At 48.3% G+C, this 16,786-nt stretch overlaps 1 protein-coding gene and 1 pseudogene across 1 annotated transcript in view; one reads left to right on the forward strand and one right to left on the reverse strand.

Annotated features, from left to right (window-relative positions):
• The window catches only part of TRMU (tRNA mitochondrial 2-thiouridylase), a 167,364-nt gene that overhangs the window by 131,959 nt on the left and 18,619 nt on the right, over positions 1–16,786 (forward strand). The window lies entirely within an intron of this gene.
• LOC134938984 (5S ribosomal RNA) lies at positions 7,319–7,437 on the reverse strand (annotated as a pseudogene).

A 16,786-nucleotide genomic window follows, 5' to 3' on the forward strand; every position in this document is an offset into this window, starting at 1 on the left:
TCCGCACTTGGGATGGGCGCCCAGCATCCACTACGGACTACGAGAAATAGATTTACCGGTGAGTAAAATCTTATTTTCTCTAACATCCTAAGTGGATGCTGGGGACTTCGTAAGGACCATGGGGATTATACCAAAGCTCCCAATCGGGCGGGAGAGTGCGGATGACTCTGCAGCACCGGATGAGCAAACTCTAGGTCCTCCTCAGCCAGGGTATCAAACTTGTAGACTCTTGCAAGAGTGTTTGACCCCGACCAAGTAACAGCTCGGCAAATTTGTAAAGCCGAGACCCCTCGGGCAGCCGCCCAAGAAGAGCCCACTTTCCTCGTGGAATGGGCTTTTACAGATTTAGGGTGCGGCAGTCCAGCCGCAGAATGTGCAAGTTGAATCGTGCTACAGATCCAGCGAGCAATAGTCTGCTTAGAAGCAGGAGCACCCAGCTTGTTGGGTGCATACAGGATAAATAGCGAGTCAGTCTTTCTGACTCCAGCCGTCCTGGAAACATATATTTTTCAGGGCCCTGACTACGTCCAGAAAACTTGGAATCCTCCAAGTCCCAAGTAGCCGCAGGCACCACAATAGGTTGGTTCACATGAAAAACTGATACCACCTTAGGAAGGAATTGGGAACAAGTCCTCAATTCCGCCTTATCCATATAAAATACAGATAAGGGCTTTTGCATGACAAAACCGCCAATTCTGATACACGCCTGGCCGACGCCAAGGCCCACAGCATGACCACTTTCCACGTGAGGTATTGTAGCTCCACGGATTTAAGTGGCTCAACTCAATGCGACTTCAGGAAATCCAACACTACGTTGAGATCCCACGGTGCCACTGGAGGCACAAACGGGGGCTGACTATGCAGCACTCCCTTAACAAAAGTCCGAACTTCAGGCAGTGAAGCCAGTTCTATTTTGGAAGAAAATCGATAGAGCCGAAATCTGGACCTTCATGGAACCCAATTTTAGGCCCATAGTCACCTCTGACTGTAGGAAGTGCAGAAATCGACCTAGCTGAAATTTCTCCTTTGGGGCCTTCCTGGCCTCACAGCACGCAACATATTTCCACCATATGCGGTGATAATGGTTTGCGTTCACTTCTTTCCTAGCTTTAAATAGCGTAGGGATAACTTCCTCCGGAATGCCCTTTTCCTTCAGGATCCGGCGTTCAACCGCCATGCCGTCAAACGCAGCCGCGGTACGTCTTGGAACGGACAGGCCCCCTGCTGCAGCAGGTCCTGTCTGAGCGGCAGAGGCCATGGGTCCTCTGAGATCATTTCTTGGAGTTCTGGTTACCAAGCTCTTCTTGGCCAACCCGGAACAATGAGTATAGTTCTTACTCCTCTCCTTCTTATTATTCTCATTACCCTGGGTAAGAGAGGCAGAGAAGGGAACACATACACCGACTGGTACACCCACGGTGTTACCAGAGCGTCCACAGCTATCGCCTGAGAGTCCCTTGACCGGGCGCAATATCTTTGTAGCTTTTTGTTGAGGCGGGACGCCATCATGTCCACCTGTGGCCTTTCCCAACGGTGTACAATCATTTGGAAAACTTCTGGATGAAGTCCCCACTCTCCCAGGTGGAGGTCGTGTCTTCTGAGAAAGTCTGCTTCTCAGTTGTCCACTCCGGGAATGAACACTGCTGACAGTGCTAACACATGATTTTCCGCCCATCGGAGAATCCTTGTGGCTTCTGCCATCGCCATCCTGCTTCTTGTGCCGCCCTGTCGGTTTACATGAGCGACCGCCGTGATGTTGTCTGACTGGATCAGCACCGGCCGGTGTTGAAGCAGGGGTCTAGCCTGACTTAGGGCATTGTAAATGGCCCTTAGTTCCAGAATATTTATGTGTAGGGAAGTCTCCTGACTTTTCCATAGCCTTGGAAGTTTCTTCCCTGTGTGACTGCCCCCCAGCCTCGAAGGCTGGCATCCGTGGTCACCAGGACCCAGTCCTGTATGCCGAATCTGCGGCCCCCTAGAAGATGAGCACTCTGCAGCCACCACAACAGCGACACCCTGGCCCTTGGAGACAGGGTTATCCGCCGATGCATCTGAAGATGCGACCCGGACCACTTGTCCAACAGATCCCACTGGAAAATCCTTGCATGGGACCTGGCGAATGGAATTTCTTCGTAAGAAGCTACCATCCTTCCCAGGGCTCGCGTGCATTGATGCACCGACACCTGTATACGTATTAGGAGGTCTCTGTCTAGAGACGACAACTCCTTGGACTTCTCCTCCGGGAGAAACCCTTTTTATCCTGTTCTGTGTCCAGAACCATACCCAGGAACAGTAGACGCGTCGTAGGAACCAGCTGCGACTTTGGAATATTCAGAATCCAGCCGTGCTGTTGTAGCACTTCCCGAGATAGTGCTACTCCGCCGAACAACTGCTCCCTGGACCTCGCCTTTACAAGGAGATCGTCCAAGTACAGGATAATTATTTCGTCCATTACCTTGGTAAATACCTCTGTGCCGGGGACCGACCAACGGCAACGTCTGGAATTGGTAATGACAATCCTTTACCACAATTTTGAGGTACTCCTGGTGAAGAGGGTAAATAGGGACATGCAGGTAAGCATCCTTGATGTCCAGTGATACCCAGAAATTCTCCAGGCTTGCAATAATCGCCCTGAGCGATTCCATTTTGAACTTGAACCTTCGTATATAAGTGTTCAAGACATTCAATTTTAGAATGGGTCTCACCGAATCGTCTGGTTTCGGTACCACAACATTTTGGAATAGTAACCCCGGCCTTGTTGAAGGAGGGGTACCTTGATTTCACCTGCTGGAAGTACAGCTTGTGAATTTCCGCCAGTACTACCTTTCTCCGAGGGTAGCAGGCAAGGCTGATGGTGAGGTAACGGCGATGGGGAGTCGCCTCGAACTCCAGCCTGTATCCCTGTGATACTATTTGCAGAACCTAGGGATCCACCTGTGGGTAAGCCCACTGGTCCCTGAAGTTCCCGAGACGCGCCCCTACCGCACCTGTCTCCACCTGTGGAGCCCCAACGTCATGCGGTGGATTCAGAGGAAGCGGGGGAAGATTTTTGATCCTGGGAACTGGCTGCTGGTGCAGCTTTTTCCTTCTTCCCTTGTCTCTGTGCAGAAAGGAAGCGCCTTTGACCCGCTTGCTTTTCTGAAGCCGAAAGGACTGTACCTGAAAATACAGTGCTTTCTTAGGCTGTGAGGAAACCTGAGGTAAAAAAATTTCTTCCCAGCTGTTGCTGTGGATACGAGGTCCCAGAGACCATCCCCAAACAATTCCTCACCCTTATAAGGCAGAATCTCCATGTGCCTTTTATAGGCAGCATCACCTGTCCACTGCCGGGTTTCTAATACCCTCCTGGCAGAATGGACATTGCATTAATTCTGGATGCCAGCCGGCAAATATCCCTCTGTGCATCCTTTATATCTAAGACGACGTCTTTAATATGCTCTATGTTAGCAAACTATTATCCCTGTCTTAGAGTTTTAATATTATCTGACTGGGTATCAGACCACGCTGCAGCAGCACTATTTATGCTGAGGCAATTGCAGGTCTCAGTATATAACCTGAGTGTGTATATACAGACTTCAGGATAGCCTCCTGCTTTTTATCAGCAGGCTCCTTCAAGGTGGCCGTATCCTAAGACGGCAGTGCCACCTTTTTTGACAAACGTGTGAGTGCCTTATCCACCCTAAGGGATATCTCCCAACGTGACCTATCCTCTGGCGGTAAAGGGTACGTCATCAGTAACTTTTTAGAAATTACCAGTTTCTTATCGGGGGAACCACGCTACTTTACACACTTCATTCATTCATCTGATGGGGGAACAAAACACTGGCTGCTTTTTCTCCCCAAAAATAAAACCCCTTTTATGTGGTACTTGGGTTCATGTCAGAAATGCGTAACACATTTTTCATTGCCGAGATCATGTAACGGATGTTCCTAGTGGATTGTGTATATGTCTCAACCTCGTCGACACTGGAGTCAGACTCCGTGTCGACATCTGTGTCTGCCATCTGAGGTAACGGGCGCTTTTTTGAGCCCCTGATGGCCTTTGAGACGCCTGGGCAGGTGCGGGCTGAGAAGCCGGCTGTCCCACCGCTGTTTTACGTCATCCAGCCTTCTATGTAAGGAGTTGACATTGTCGGTTAATACCTTCCACCTATTCATCCACTCTGGTGTCGGCCCCACAGGGGGCGACATCCCATTTATCGGCCTCTGCTCCACCTCCACGTAACCTTCCTCATCCCACATGTCGACACAGCCGTACCGACACACAGCACACACACAGGGAATGCTCTGACTGAGGACAGGACCCCACAAAGTCCTTTGGGGAGACAGAGAGAGAGTATGCCAGCACACACCAGAGCGCTATATAATGCAGGGATTAACACTATAACTGAGTGATTTTTCCCCCAATAGCTGCTTGTATAAACAATATTGCACCTAAATTTTGTGCCCCCCCTCTCTTTTTAACCCTTTGAGCCTGAAAACTACCGGGGAGAGCCTGGGGAGCTGTCTTCCAGCTGCACTGTGAAGAGAAAATGGCGCCAGTGTGCTGAGGGAGATAGCTCCGCCCCTTTTTCGCGGACTTTTCTCCCGCTTTTTTATGGATTCTGGCAGGGGTATTTATCACATATATAGCCTCTGAGGCTATATATTGTGATATATTTGCCAGCCAAGGTGTTTTTATTGCTGCTCAGGGCCCCCCCCCCCCCCACCCCCCCCCCCAGCGCCCTGCACCCTCAGTGACCGGAGTGTGAAGTGTGTATGAGGAGCAATGGCGCACAGCTGCAGTGCTGTGCGCTACATTGGTGAAGACTGATGTCTTCTGCCGCCGATTTTCCGGACTCTTCTTGCTTCTGGCTCTGTAAGGGGGCCGGCGGCGCGGCTCCGGGACCGAACATCAATGGCCGGTTCCATACGGTCGATCCCTCTGGAGCTAATGGTGTCCAGTAGCCTAAGAAGCCCAAGCTACCACCAGTTAGGTAGGTTCGCTTCTTCTCCCCTTAGTCCCTCGCTGCAGTGAGTCTGTTGCCAGCAGATCTCACTGTAAAATAAAAAACCTAAAATATACTTTCTTTCTAGGAGCTCAGGAGAGCCCCTAGTGTGCATCCAGCTCAGCCGGGCACAAGAATCTAACTGAGGTCTGGAGGAGGGTCTTAGTGGGAGGAGCCAGTGCACACCAGGTAGTCCTAAAGCTTTCTTTAGTTGTGCCCAGTCTCCTGCGGAGCCGCTAATCCCCATGGTCCTTACGGAGTCCCCAGCATCCACTTAGGACGTTAGAGAAACCATGATGGCAGACATGTCGTCTCACCTCACTGCAAATAGTCAAAAGACACAGCAGCTGCAGCAGGCTGTAGCAGACCTGGCAGCAAGGGCAGATGACAGACAGACCCTCCCTCCCTAGGTCAGGGCCGCATAAGCGTGGGCTCCCTGATTTATTCTCAGAATCTGATGAAGAAGGACAGGAGGGGGGTGAAGAACTGGATCCTATTACTGAGGATTCATCTCCTGCACAGGGGATTGAGTCCGTCATAATTGCTATCAGGGATGTGTTAAAAATCCCACTGGAAGACGATGCAGCACAGCAGTCGTTCTTCGCAGCACAGAAAAAGGCTAGCATCACTTTACTTGATTCTAAGGAATTAGATGACTTGTTTAAGTTAGCCTGGAAAAATCCTGACAAAAAATTCCAGGTGACTAAGCGCTTCCTTAACACTTTCCCATTTTCTCCAGAAGGTAGGAAAAACTGTGAAGACCCCCCTGTGGTAGATGTTTCTGTCTCCCGTCTCTCTAAAAAAGTGGTGTTACTGGTCCCTGGATCCTTGGCCTTGAAGGACCCTTGGGATAGAAAGACTGAGACTACGCTCAAGTCCATTTACACAGCAGCTGGTGTATCACAAAGACCTGTGCTAGCGGATTGCTGGATGACACATGCCATTCACACCTGGGCGGGCCAGGTTCAGGAAGGCCTCACGGGGGATATGTCTCTGATGTATGGTTACTCTGGTCAAGCACATTCATGACACGGCACGATCCTGTGCGACTCTATTAAAGAGATAGGCGCTATCAATGCTAGGACTACTGCTTTGGCATTTCAAAAGCTACTGCAGGAAAATACACGTTTCTCCCCTCTGGGGCCCTCGCCGACTAGGCGCTCCTACCCAGAGCCATCTACTCAGTCCTTTCGGACTGCTATGTTTCGTTCTAGAGCCAGATGCGCTTCCAACGCTGCACGAGGCACCAGAGGTAAGCTTAGAAAACCAGCGGCTGCGGGTTCCCAGGAACAGGATACCGGTTCAGCTTCCTCCAAGACCTCAGCATGACGAGGTGGGAGCTCGGTTGCATCACTTCAGCCGCATCTGGGACAGCTCCTGCCAGGATACCTGGGTAAGAGAGCTAATTTCTCAGGGCTACAAGCTGGAGTTCGACAGTGCTCCTCCCCACCGATTTTTCAAATCAGGCTTTACCAGCTTTGGAGGATACTCGAATTACACTGCAACAGGCCATCCAGAAGATGGTCCAGTCCCAAGTCATTGTTCCTGTGCCACTGCTACAGCAGGGAGGGCTACTACTCCACCCTGTTTGTGGTTCCAAAACCGGACGGTTTGGTAAGGCCCATGTTGAATCTAAAATCCTTGAACCCTTACCTAAAGGTCGAACAAAGAGAGCGACCGTGCACCGGTATACAATAAATTGCAAGGATTATAAGAAACCAACAAATGGACAATTGTAATACTGGAAAGGAAATTTAAACCTTTCAATTTAAGCCCCTATTGGTGGTGCGCCCAGAGCTAGAAAGTACAAGTACTAACAAGGGGAGAGAGAGAAAGCTCTTGTGTGGGCGCACTCTTGAAGAAAGAAGAAAATATTCTTCAGTTATTAGTGAAAAATGTTAAAATTTGTATTTATTGATCAAAAATTAAAAAATTACCCCTCTATGATCTAAGGAAAGGTGTAAACATAAGAAAGACATGAGAAAATGTAAAATTGTTCTGGTCTGTTAATCACGAGAAGGATTAGAAAGGCTGCAGACACCTAATAGTCTAACACCCGTTTCTCCTGACCAGTACAGATAATCTGTATTAATGAGACCGACCAAGGAGGTCAATGATGTAGGAGGTCAAATAATGTGTCTTAGAAAACCACTGAAATCAGGTTAATACTAAGCAATTTATTATTCACCTGTTATTCCATGTTACGCAAATTAGAGATATCTGTGTTGACATGACCTGAACGCGGAAAAAAGTAAAGAAAGTTTTGAAAGAACAAATAGTGGTGATACTGCTGTTGGTGTCCACCCTTCAGAGGAAGGGGAATAGTCCCTACTCTACAACTCCAGGTATTCCCAGGGAGTCTCCTCTCAAGGTACTGACCCGGCCCAACGCTGTTTAGCTTCCAAGATCAGACGAGATCGGGCATTAGCAGCGTGGTATGATAGTAGATAGGCTATCTACCAATGAGAGTGCACCTATATAAAGATGGTAGAGTAAAGATTTAGAAAGATAAAGCCATGTAGTGTGTAGATCTGCTTTCCACTTTAGGCGGGGTGAAACAATTGTCACTTAGTGGCAAGGTGCACCCTGGAACGTGGATGAGAGTCTACGGAAAATAGTAAGTGGTGAAGGGAAGAAAGATATTAACACTTTTAGAATTGGACTGGTGGTCGCTAACCCTAGCGGGAGACCACGTCACAAGGTATGCAGCGTCAGGTAAATTAGTACATGTAAATATAATTCACATATATATTCCTTTTTGTGCAAAGCAAAGCATCATTACTTTGAAAAAACAACCTAAAAGGTATAACACACTGTATACAAAGGAAATAAAACAATGTGTGAAGAATAGGTATAGCCTGCAATCTATAGGGTTATCGGGCTATATTGTGCACAGAAAATCCAAAATACTTGGCTTGCAGTGTTAATTGGTGTGCCAAAGGAAAAAGGCACCTATTGCAGTGGTATTGGTCTGCAATCTATAGGATTATTAATATGCGGAAAAAATCTCAAATACATAACATGCAGTATTGAATAGTGTGCCAAATATAATGAGCACATATGCCAATAATACTGGCCTGCGATATGTAGGATTACAATGCTGAAATGTGCACAGAAAATCACAACTGCTTAATGTGCAATAAATATGCCCAATGCAAAAAAAGGCACCTATAAAAATGGAAATTCAAACTTAAATTACAGATGGAAAATTGCAGATAGAAAAGTGATACTCAAAATGTCAGGGTCAGGAGATAGGTGATAATAAAGGATCCTCCAAGGACAGGTCCCATGCTGTAGTCCGTGGAAAACGCGTTTCGCCCGTTGGGCTTGTTCACTTCTGGGATCTCATGGTCGATGCTGTGTGTGGGGTTTAAAAACCCTGCTGGTGTTAGGTAGCAGCCAATGGGTTATACGTACCCAAATAGTAAAGGTCTTCAAGTTCAAGATGGAATCCTTGCGCGCAGTGATTTCAGGACTGGAACAACAAGAGGTTCTGGTTTTGCTGGATATAAAGGATGTTTTTCTCCATATCCCGATTTGGCCACCTCACCAGGCTTACCTGTGGTTTGCCCTGCTGAACGACCACTACCAGTTCCAGGCTCTGCCTTTCGGACTGTCCATGGCTCCCAAGGGTCTACATGAAGGTGATGGCGGAAATGATGTTCCAGCTCCGAGTCCAGGGGTTCAACGTTGTTCCTTACCTGGACGATCTCTTGATAAAGGCGAGATCCAGAGAGCTTCTATTCGCCAGTATCAACCGCACTATTCAGCTTCTGTCACATCGTGGGTGGATTCTCAATTTGCAGAAGTCACACCTGGAGCCTACTCAGCGGCTCCTGTTTCTGGGGATGATTCTGGATACAGGGGCTCAGAAGGTATTCCTCCCAGAGGACAAGGCAAGGACGCTCCAGGAGATGGTCCATGCGGTTCTGAGGCCAAATCTGATATCCATCCATCTTTGCATCTGACTGTTGGGAAAGATTGTAGCCTCATACGAGGCGATCCAGTACGGCAGATTCCATGCCAGAACATTTTAATTGGATATCCTAAGCAAGTGGTCCGGATCACGTCTTCAGATGTATGAGATTTCCCTCCTGTGGTGGCTACAGTCCTCAAACCTGCTGGAAGGTCGCAGTTTCGGGATTCAGGATTGGTTCCTCCTCACGATGGACGCGAGTCTGAGAGGATGGGGAGCTGTCATCCAAGGGGCTCAGTTCCAGGGCAGATGGTCAGCCCACGAAGCCCTATTTCCAGTCAACATTCTGGAACTTCGGGTGATCTACAATGCTCTGCTTCAGGCCTCTCCTCTGCTCAGAGATCGGGCGATCCAAGTTCAGTCGGACAACGCCACGGTGGTGGCTTACATAAATCGACAAGGAGGGACAAAAATCAGAGCCTGCATGTGAGAAGTGTCAAAGATACTCCCCTGGGCAGAAAGAAACGCAAGAGCAATGTCCGCCATCTTCATTCCGGCGGTGGACAACTGGGAAGCGGCCTTCCCGAGTCATCACGATCTCCACCCGGGAGAGTGGGGTCTCCACCAACAGGCGTTTAAACAGATCATCGACCTGTGGTGCTGCCCACAGATAGACATGATGGCTTCTCGACTCAACAAGAAGCTTCGCTGGTATTGCTCAAGAACCAGGGACCTTCAGGCGTGGGCAATAGATGCACTGACGTCCCCCTGTCCTTACCGGCTAGTCTACCTGTTTCCTCCGATTCCTTTACTCCCGTGGGTGCTAAAGCAAATCAGGAATCGGGGTGTCCAGGCAATTCTGATTGCCCCGGATTGGCCTCGGAGGGCGTGGTACGCGGATCTTCTGGACTTTTCCGTCGCAGACCCTTGGCATTTGCCTGTGAGAAAAGATATTCTGCAGTAAGGACTGTTCGTCTACCTGGACTTACGGCCACTTCGTTTGACGACTTGGAGGTTGAGTGGAACATCCTAGCTCACAAGTGCCTTTCCAAGAAGGTTATTGCAACCATGGTTAAGGCCAGGAAGCCCGTGACTTCAAAGCACTACCATAATATCTGGAGGAGATATGTCTCTTGGTGCAAAAATCCTGATGCGGATTTTCACCTGGGACGCTTTTTGCGTTTTTGAGTGGATATGGGCCTGCGTCTATGCTCCCTTAAGGTTCAGATTTCGTCCCTCTCTGTTTTCTTCCAGAAGAAGTTGGCAGTGTTGCCAGAAGTTCAGACTTTCTTGCAAGGGGTACTTTACATACAGCCTGTGCCACCAACGGCACCCTGGGATATGGATGTGGTATTGAAGTTTCTACAGTCGTCCTGGTTTGAACTGTTGATGACGGTGAAAGACAAGTACCTTATGTGGAAAACTGTAATGTAGCTTGCTCTGGCTTCTGCTAGGCTTGTCTCAGAATTGGGGGGCTTATCATGTAAAAGTCCTTACTTTGTCTTTTATGGAGACAGAACAGAGCTCAAGACTAGGCGGCAGTTCCTGCCGAAAAAAAAATTGTCTCTGCATTCCATTTAAACCAACCTATTGTGATTCCGTCTAGTTCTGGCGCTTCTGTTCCTCCGGAGGCATTGGATGCTGTGCGAGCCTTGAAGATCTATGTCAAGAGGACGGCTCGGATCAGAAAGACTGATTCCTTGTTTGTGCTCTATGATGCACAGAAAAAGGGGTGTCCTGATTCTAAGCAGTCCATTGCTCATTAGATTAGGCTTGCTATCCAACAGGCCTATGTGTCGGCAGTCTTACCTGTTCCTCAGTCTCTGAAGGCCCACTCTACAAGATCGGTTGTGTCTTCCTGGGCGGCTGCCCGTGGAGTCTCGGCCTTGCAATTATTCCAAGCTGCTACCATGTCGAGGAAGAACACCTTTGTGAAGCTCTACAAGTTTGATACCCTAGCCAAAGAGGATACCCAGTTTGGGCAGGCAGTGCTGCAGACGTCTACGCACATTCCCGCTCGTTCTGGAAGCTTTCCCAGTATCCCTTATGGATGCTAGAGAAAATAGGATTTTAGTACCTACCGGTAAATCCTTTTTTCGTACTCCATAAGTGATGCTGGGGGCCCGCCTCAGTGCGTGGCCTTGTCTGCAGGTTTTTATACTACAAAAGTGTACCTGTTCAGATGTTGCTGTTTTGTTACCAGCCGTTGCTGGTTGGTTTATATTGTGGAGTGCTGGCGTATGAATCTCACCACTCGTTATTGTTATGTTCCTTCCCTCAAGTATGTTCATTCTCTCGGGCACAGTTTTACCTAGACTGGCTGTAGGAGGGGGCATAGAGGGGAGGAGCCAGCACACCCAGTGGAAGAAATTTAAAGTGCACCGGCTCCTTTGGACCCCATCTATACCCCATCGTACTAAGTGATACCCAGTATCCCTTATGGACTACGAGAAAAGGATTTACCCCATACTTGCCTACCTGACCCTCTCCATGAGGGAGAAAATGCTCTGTTCCTGGACTTTCCTGGTAATGTATGATTGCCATCACCTGTGGGGAAACATCTTTCTTATCAATTAACTAGCTCACCACAGGTGATGGCAATCATACATTACCATGAAAGTCCAGGAACAGAGCATTATCTCCCTCATGGAGAGGGTCAGGTAGGCGAGTATGATTTACCGGTAGGTACTAAAATCCTATTTTTTTTTAAGGTGATAACTTCATATAAAAATTATAAATAACTTTTGATCTGAATATGGAAATGTTTACCTCAGGATGCCTGACAAAGGATAAAATGCTAATTTACAAACAGTAACAGTGGTTGTGGCATTAGCATATGTTTGTAAATCCGCTTAATACAGGATTGCAGTGGTGATGGGAACTGCTTCTACCATTGTCCTTGGAGGTGTCGAACAGTCGCTGTCTCATTTATAACACTTTATATGGGAAAATAGGGACACCTTTATAACTTCTTCTCATACATTGTACACAAAAACCAGCAAGAATGCATGGGTTACATTATTTTTTATTATTATTATTATTATTATTATCTTTTATTTATACAGCGCCACAAGGGTTCCGCAGCGCCCAATTACAGAGTACATAAACAAATAAATAATCAAAACAGGAAAACAGTGACTTACAGTTGAAGACAATATAGGACAAATACAGGGTAAATTAACATAGCTACATCAGCAGATGACACTGGAATAAGTATCAGGTGTCAGAAGACTGCGGGATTTGGTGCAGTTGAAGATTATTAAAGTAACAAAAAGGATAAGCACATGAGGGAAGAGGGCCCTGCTCGTGAGAGCTTACAAAGGGGAGGGGTAGACAGACAGGGGTGACACAGATGGGGTATATAGAGAGTGTGGAACAGAGGGTTAGGATGAAATTTGGCTGGGTTTGGTGAAGAAGTTGGTATTGAGAGCCCATTTGAAGTTTTGTAGAGAGGTGGAGAGTCTGAGTCTGAGTGGGAGAGGTAGGGAATTCCAGAGAAGTGGTGCAGCACGTGAAAAATCTTGGAGGTAGGAGTGGGAGGAAGTAATCAGTAGGCAGGAAAGTCGTCGTGCATTATCAGAGAGAAGAGGACGGGTGGGAGTGTAAAGGGAGATAAGGTCAGAGATGTAGATGGGAGAGGAGTGGGTGAGTGCTTTGTAAGTGAGTGTGAGAAGCTTGAAATGGATTCTGAAAGGGAAGGGGAGCCAGTGAAGGGCTTGTAGGAGAGGGGAGGTGGACGTAGTAATTTCTTTCATTACACTCTTTTCCATGTTTGACATTAACAGAATAATTGCTATGGTAACAGGTTTCATGTGTGTACAGTAAGTATAACTTAATAACTGAATGAAGATTCTGACCAGGTAAATCAATGTAAAACTTTCTGTGCATTACTGCTATCTACATCCTGAGCAGATAGGTGTTGATGAATAAAACTGGTGACAAGGAATTGTGCAGTATAGATAACGTGCTGCTCCGTGCCAATGTCAGCAAGAGGTTTGTCAGCTTCTTCTCTACACAGACCATTGCTAGGTTTATTTCTGAGTAATGCACAAGGGTCATACTGGGGCAGGACAGCCTGTGGAAAATACAAGGCCACATTTCATCGCTACTTTTGAGCGGATTATTCCTTTGGGACTCCTTTACACTGTCCCCCATAGATAACCCGAACATTTTACAGAAACTGTTTTTTAATGCAGTAGCTGTATTTCCTTGTTTTGTTGGAAGATGTCTAATTCATTTCTTGAGTCTACTTATAGAATTGGTGTTTAACAAATGATGCCGTAGTATAAATATACATTTGTGGGGGCAGAAAAAAAATCCTTTTCTAAGTCCAAGGAGGGACACTGGGCGCTTTCCATTCTTTGGGGCTAATGCAGAGTTGCATACAAGGCCATTTTGTGGACAGAGTTTGCTGTGGTTTTTTTGTATTTTTTTTGTTTTGTCTTGGGTTTTTTTTTGTGCTGCACGTGTAGCAAGTCTCCACATTATGGACTGTAGTCTTCCAGTGACTCACATTGAACTCAATGTAGAGAAGTCAACATAAATACAAAAATTCCAGTTTATTGCCTTCACAAATGGAAAATTATATTAAGGAATCACTAATCTAATGCAACTATGAGTAAATGAGGATCTCATATCTTTTAAAATAATAATTGTCAATATTCTCAGAGAGTTCAACAAGGTTCTGTAAAATAAAATATAAAAAGTACTTGAAAATGCATTCTGTATTCCTTTTATGCCAGATACCCTCCTGTAGCAATATTCACAACAACCGGTTTTATATATAAACCTCTTTGCCTTTTAGCTTTTGTCCTGAATGTGTTTCTGGGAGTTTTAAAGGCAAACCGTGTAATACTGCTTTACTGAATAATCAGTGCAGGAGTAAAAACATTTGTGGTATTCATATACAGGTGAAGTGGACTTCTTTCAATAAGGCGTGAGACACTTATCCTTAATATGTTTCAGCACCCTCGAGGCCTTGACAAAGGCCTGAAGGGGGACGAAACATGTTGGAGGAGTGTTAGGAGACAATACCAGAGTGCGTGATGAATGCTGAGGTTGCCGACCGCTGGTACTTTGCCCGGGTTACCATCTTAATACTAATGTGCATATTGAGGCTTAGTGTCTCATGCCTAATTGGTAGGAGTCCATTTCACCTAGCATCCATAAAGGATATTGGGGAATCTAGTACGATGGGTATAGACGGGGTCCAAAGGAGCTGGTGCACTTTAAATTTCTTCAACTGGGTGTGCTGGCTTCTCCCCTCTATGCCCCCTCCCACAGGCATTTAGAAAAAAGTCCCCTCAGGAGAGGATGCACATCTCTGAGCTCCAGAGAGTTTTCTTCAATTTCTTTTTTCTGTTTGTTATTTTCGGTATGCTGATTGGGCAACAGCATACCTGCACCGTGGGAGTTAGGGAGGAGGGGACGGTCACCGGCCTTACGAGGCTCAGAGCCTTTTCCCCGCTGCAGGACCACCGTCCTAAGGGGTTGTTGTTCAGCGGGGCACTGTGCCTTGGCTGTCACAGCCGCAGCACACCCCTAACGCTGCCTGAAGGTGACAGTGATGGTGAGTACACACCGGGGGCCCCGCTAGGGGTACCCCCGGTTCACAGTGCGGCCGACTACGGGCGCGGCGTACGGGATTCTCCTGGGGGGGTCCCGCTAAGATCCGCCGTGTAGACTGGCACAAAAAGGCTTTGACTAGCACTTGTTGTGATGTTTTTAAGCTATATTTCTCTAACGTCCTATATTAGTACCATGGGGTATAGACTGGTCCACCAGGAGCCATTGGCACTTTGAGTTTAATAGTGTGGGCTGGCTCCTCCCTCTATGCCCCTCCTACCAGACTCAGTTTAGAAAATGTGCCCGGAGGAGACGGTCACAGCTATGGGAGCTCTACAGAGTTCTCTTAGTAAAAGAGTTTATTTCTTCCTTTTCAGTTTTTTTATTTTACGGGGAGGCTGTTGGCGACAGCCTCCCTGCAGCGTGGGACTGAGGGGGGGGAGCAGTGTCCACCCCGCGGGGTCTTGAGCCACTGCTCCCGCTGACTGAGCACTAGCTCCAGAGGGGTCCGATCGCGCCCCGCCGCAGGGGAACGCTGTCCCCGGCAGCCGGCCGCCACCCCCTCAGGAGCTGAAGATGGCGAGTGAGTCACTGTCCCCCCTTGCAAGCGGGGGGACAGTGTGAAGTGGGCGGCTAGATGGTTAGGAGCGCGGTCTTAACCGTGCTCCTGGAAGGCTCAGCGGTACCTTGGTGCGGCGCTGGGGGGGGAGCGCCCTGGGCCAGCCCCGGACCCTGCACTGGTCGTTTCCTGCATGTCGCGGTCTGCGGATCCAGGTCAGCCAAATCCTCCAGGCCAGTATAATCTTCTTGAGAGCGGGAAGCCGATGCCATTGAAGGGGGCGGAGCTTCTCAGAGCGAACCCAGCAGCGTTCAGCGCCATTTTCTCTGCCTGCAGTTGCTATCCACTGGATCCAGGTCCCTCCAGAGCTTTCTCCAGCAGTCTATACAGTACCAGGGGGCTGTAGAAGGGAGGGGAGGCTGCATAATAGGCTGTGTCAACTATTAAGGGACACAGTCAGCGCGGGGAAGGGACTCCCTTTGCGCTGTGTGTGGGTAGGCTCCAATCTATGTGTCTCTCTACCTTTCTTGGGGGGGGAAACTCTGCCTACATAATACCCTGTGTGTTTGTGGGGTGGGGTGTTGTGTGTGTGTGTTAACATGTCTAGGGACAATGTGTCATATGCTGCAGAGGATTTGTCCTCCTAGGAGGACTCCATACCATGTAATCAGGATTGCACAGTTTTAGCGCAGATCCCAGCTAGATAGCCAGAATGGTTAGTCTCTCTGAGGGGGACTATTTCCCAGATGTCTGATAGAGTTGCTAGGACTGAGCACGCCACTCAGGTCCTCCTGTCCTCTATGGTGGTATGGTCTGATTCTGCCTCCTCGGGGTCCCCGGCGGTACATTCTCATAAACGTGCGCTTGCAATTATGCAGGATGACATGGACACCGACTCTGACGCTGCAGACGGTGATGGGGTTGTGTTGCGGGGGACGGCATCACTTGCCAAGGGGGTGCAGTTGATGATTGAGGCTGTTTTACACATGTCAGACACAGCTCCGGAACAGGTGGAGGAGGCCTTCTTCATAGATAATAAGAAGTCCTCCCTCACCTTCCCGGCATCCAAAGAATTGAATGCTATCTTTAAAAAGGCATGGGGAAACTCCGGAAAATAAATTCCAGATTCCCAAGAGGGTGTTGTTGGCTTTTCCCTTCCCAGAGGAAGATAGGAAGAGGTGGGAGTCCCCGCCAATAGTCGACGCCTCTGTATCCAGGCTGTCCAAACAGGTAGTTTTACCGGTCCCGGGTTCTACGGCGTTAAAGGACTCGGCAGATCGCAAGGTGGATGCTACGCTGAAATCCATTTACACGGCTTCGGGGGCTATATTGCGGCCTACTATAGCCTGTGCTTGGATTGCTAAAGCTATTGCCAGGTGGTCGATCACTCTACAGGAGGAATTGTCTACGCTGGACAAAGGTGACGTTGATTTGTTTTTGCGTAATATTCAGGATTCAGCAGGGTTCCTGGTGGATTCCATGAAGGACCTGGGTTCCATGGCTGGGGGAATCTCCTCCATGTCAGTCTCGGCTCGCAGAGGTCTCTGGCTGTGCAACTGGTCTGCGGACGCGGAATCTAGGAAGTGTGTGGAAGGCCTTCCGTACAAAGGTCAGGCTCTATTTGGGGAGGCGCTGGATGTGTGGATTGCCACGGCTACTGCGGGTAAGTCTCCTTTTCTCCCCTCAGCTGCACCGGCTACGAAGAAGCCCTTTTCATCTAACACGTCACTGTCCTTTCGGGCCGTGAGGCCTAGAAAG

The sequence above is a fragment of the Pseudophryne corroboree genome, chromosome 6, assembly GCF_028390025.1.
Source record: "Pseudophryne corroboree isolate aPseCor3 chromosome 6, aPseCor3.hap2, whole genome shotgun sequence".
In the NCBI taxonomy this organism is placed as follows: Eukaryota; Metazoa; Chordata; class Amphibia; order Anura; family Myobatrachidae; genus Pseudophryne; species Pseudophryne corroboree.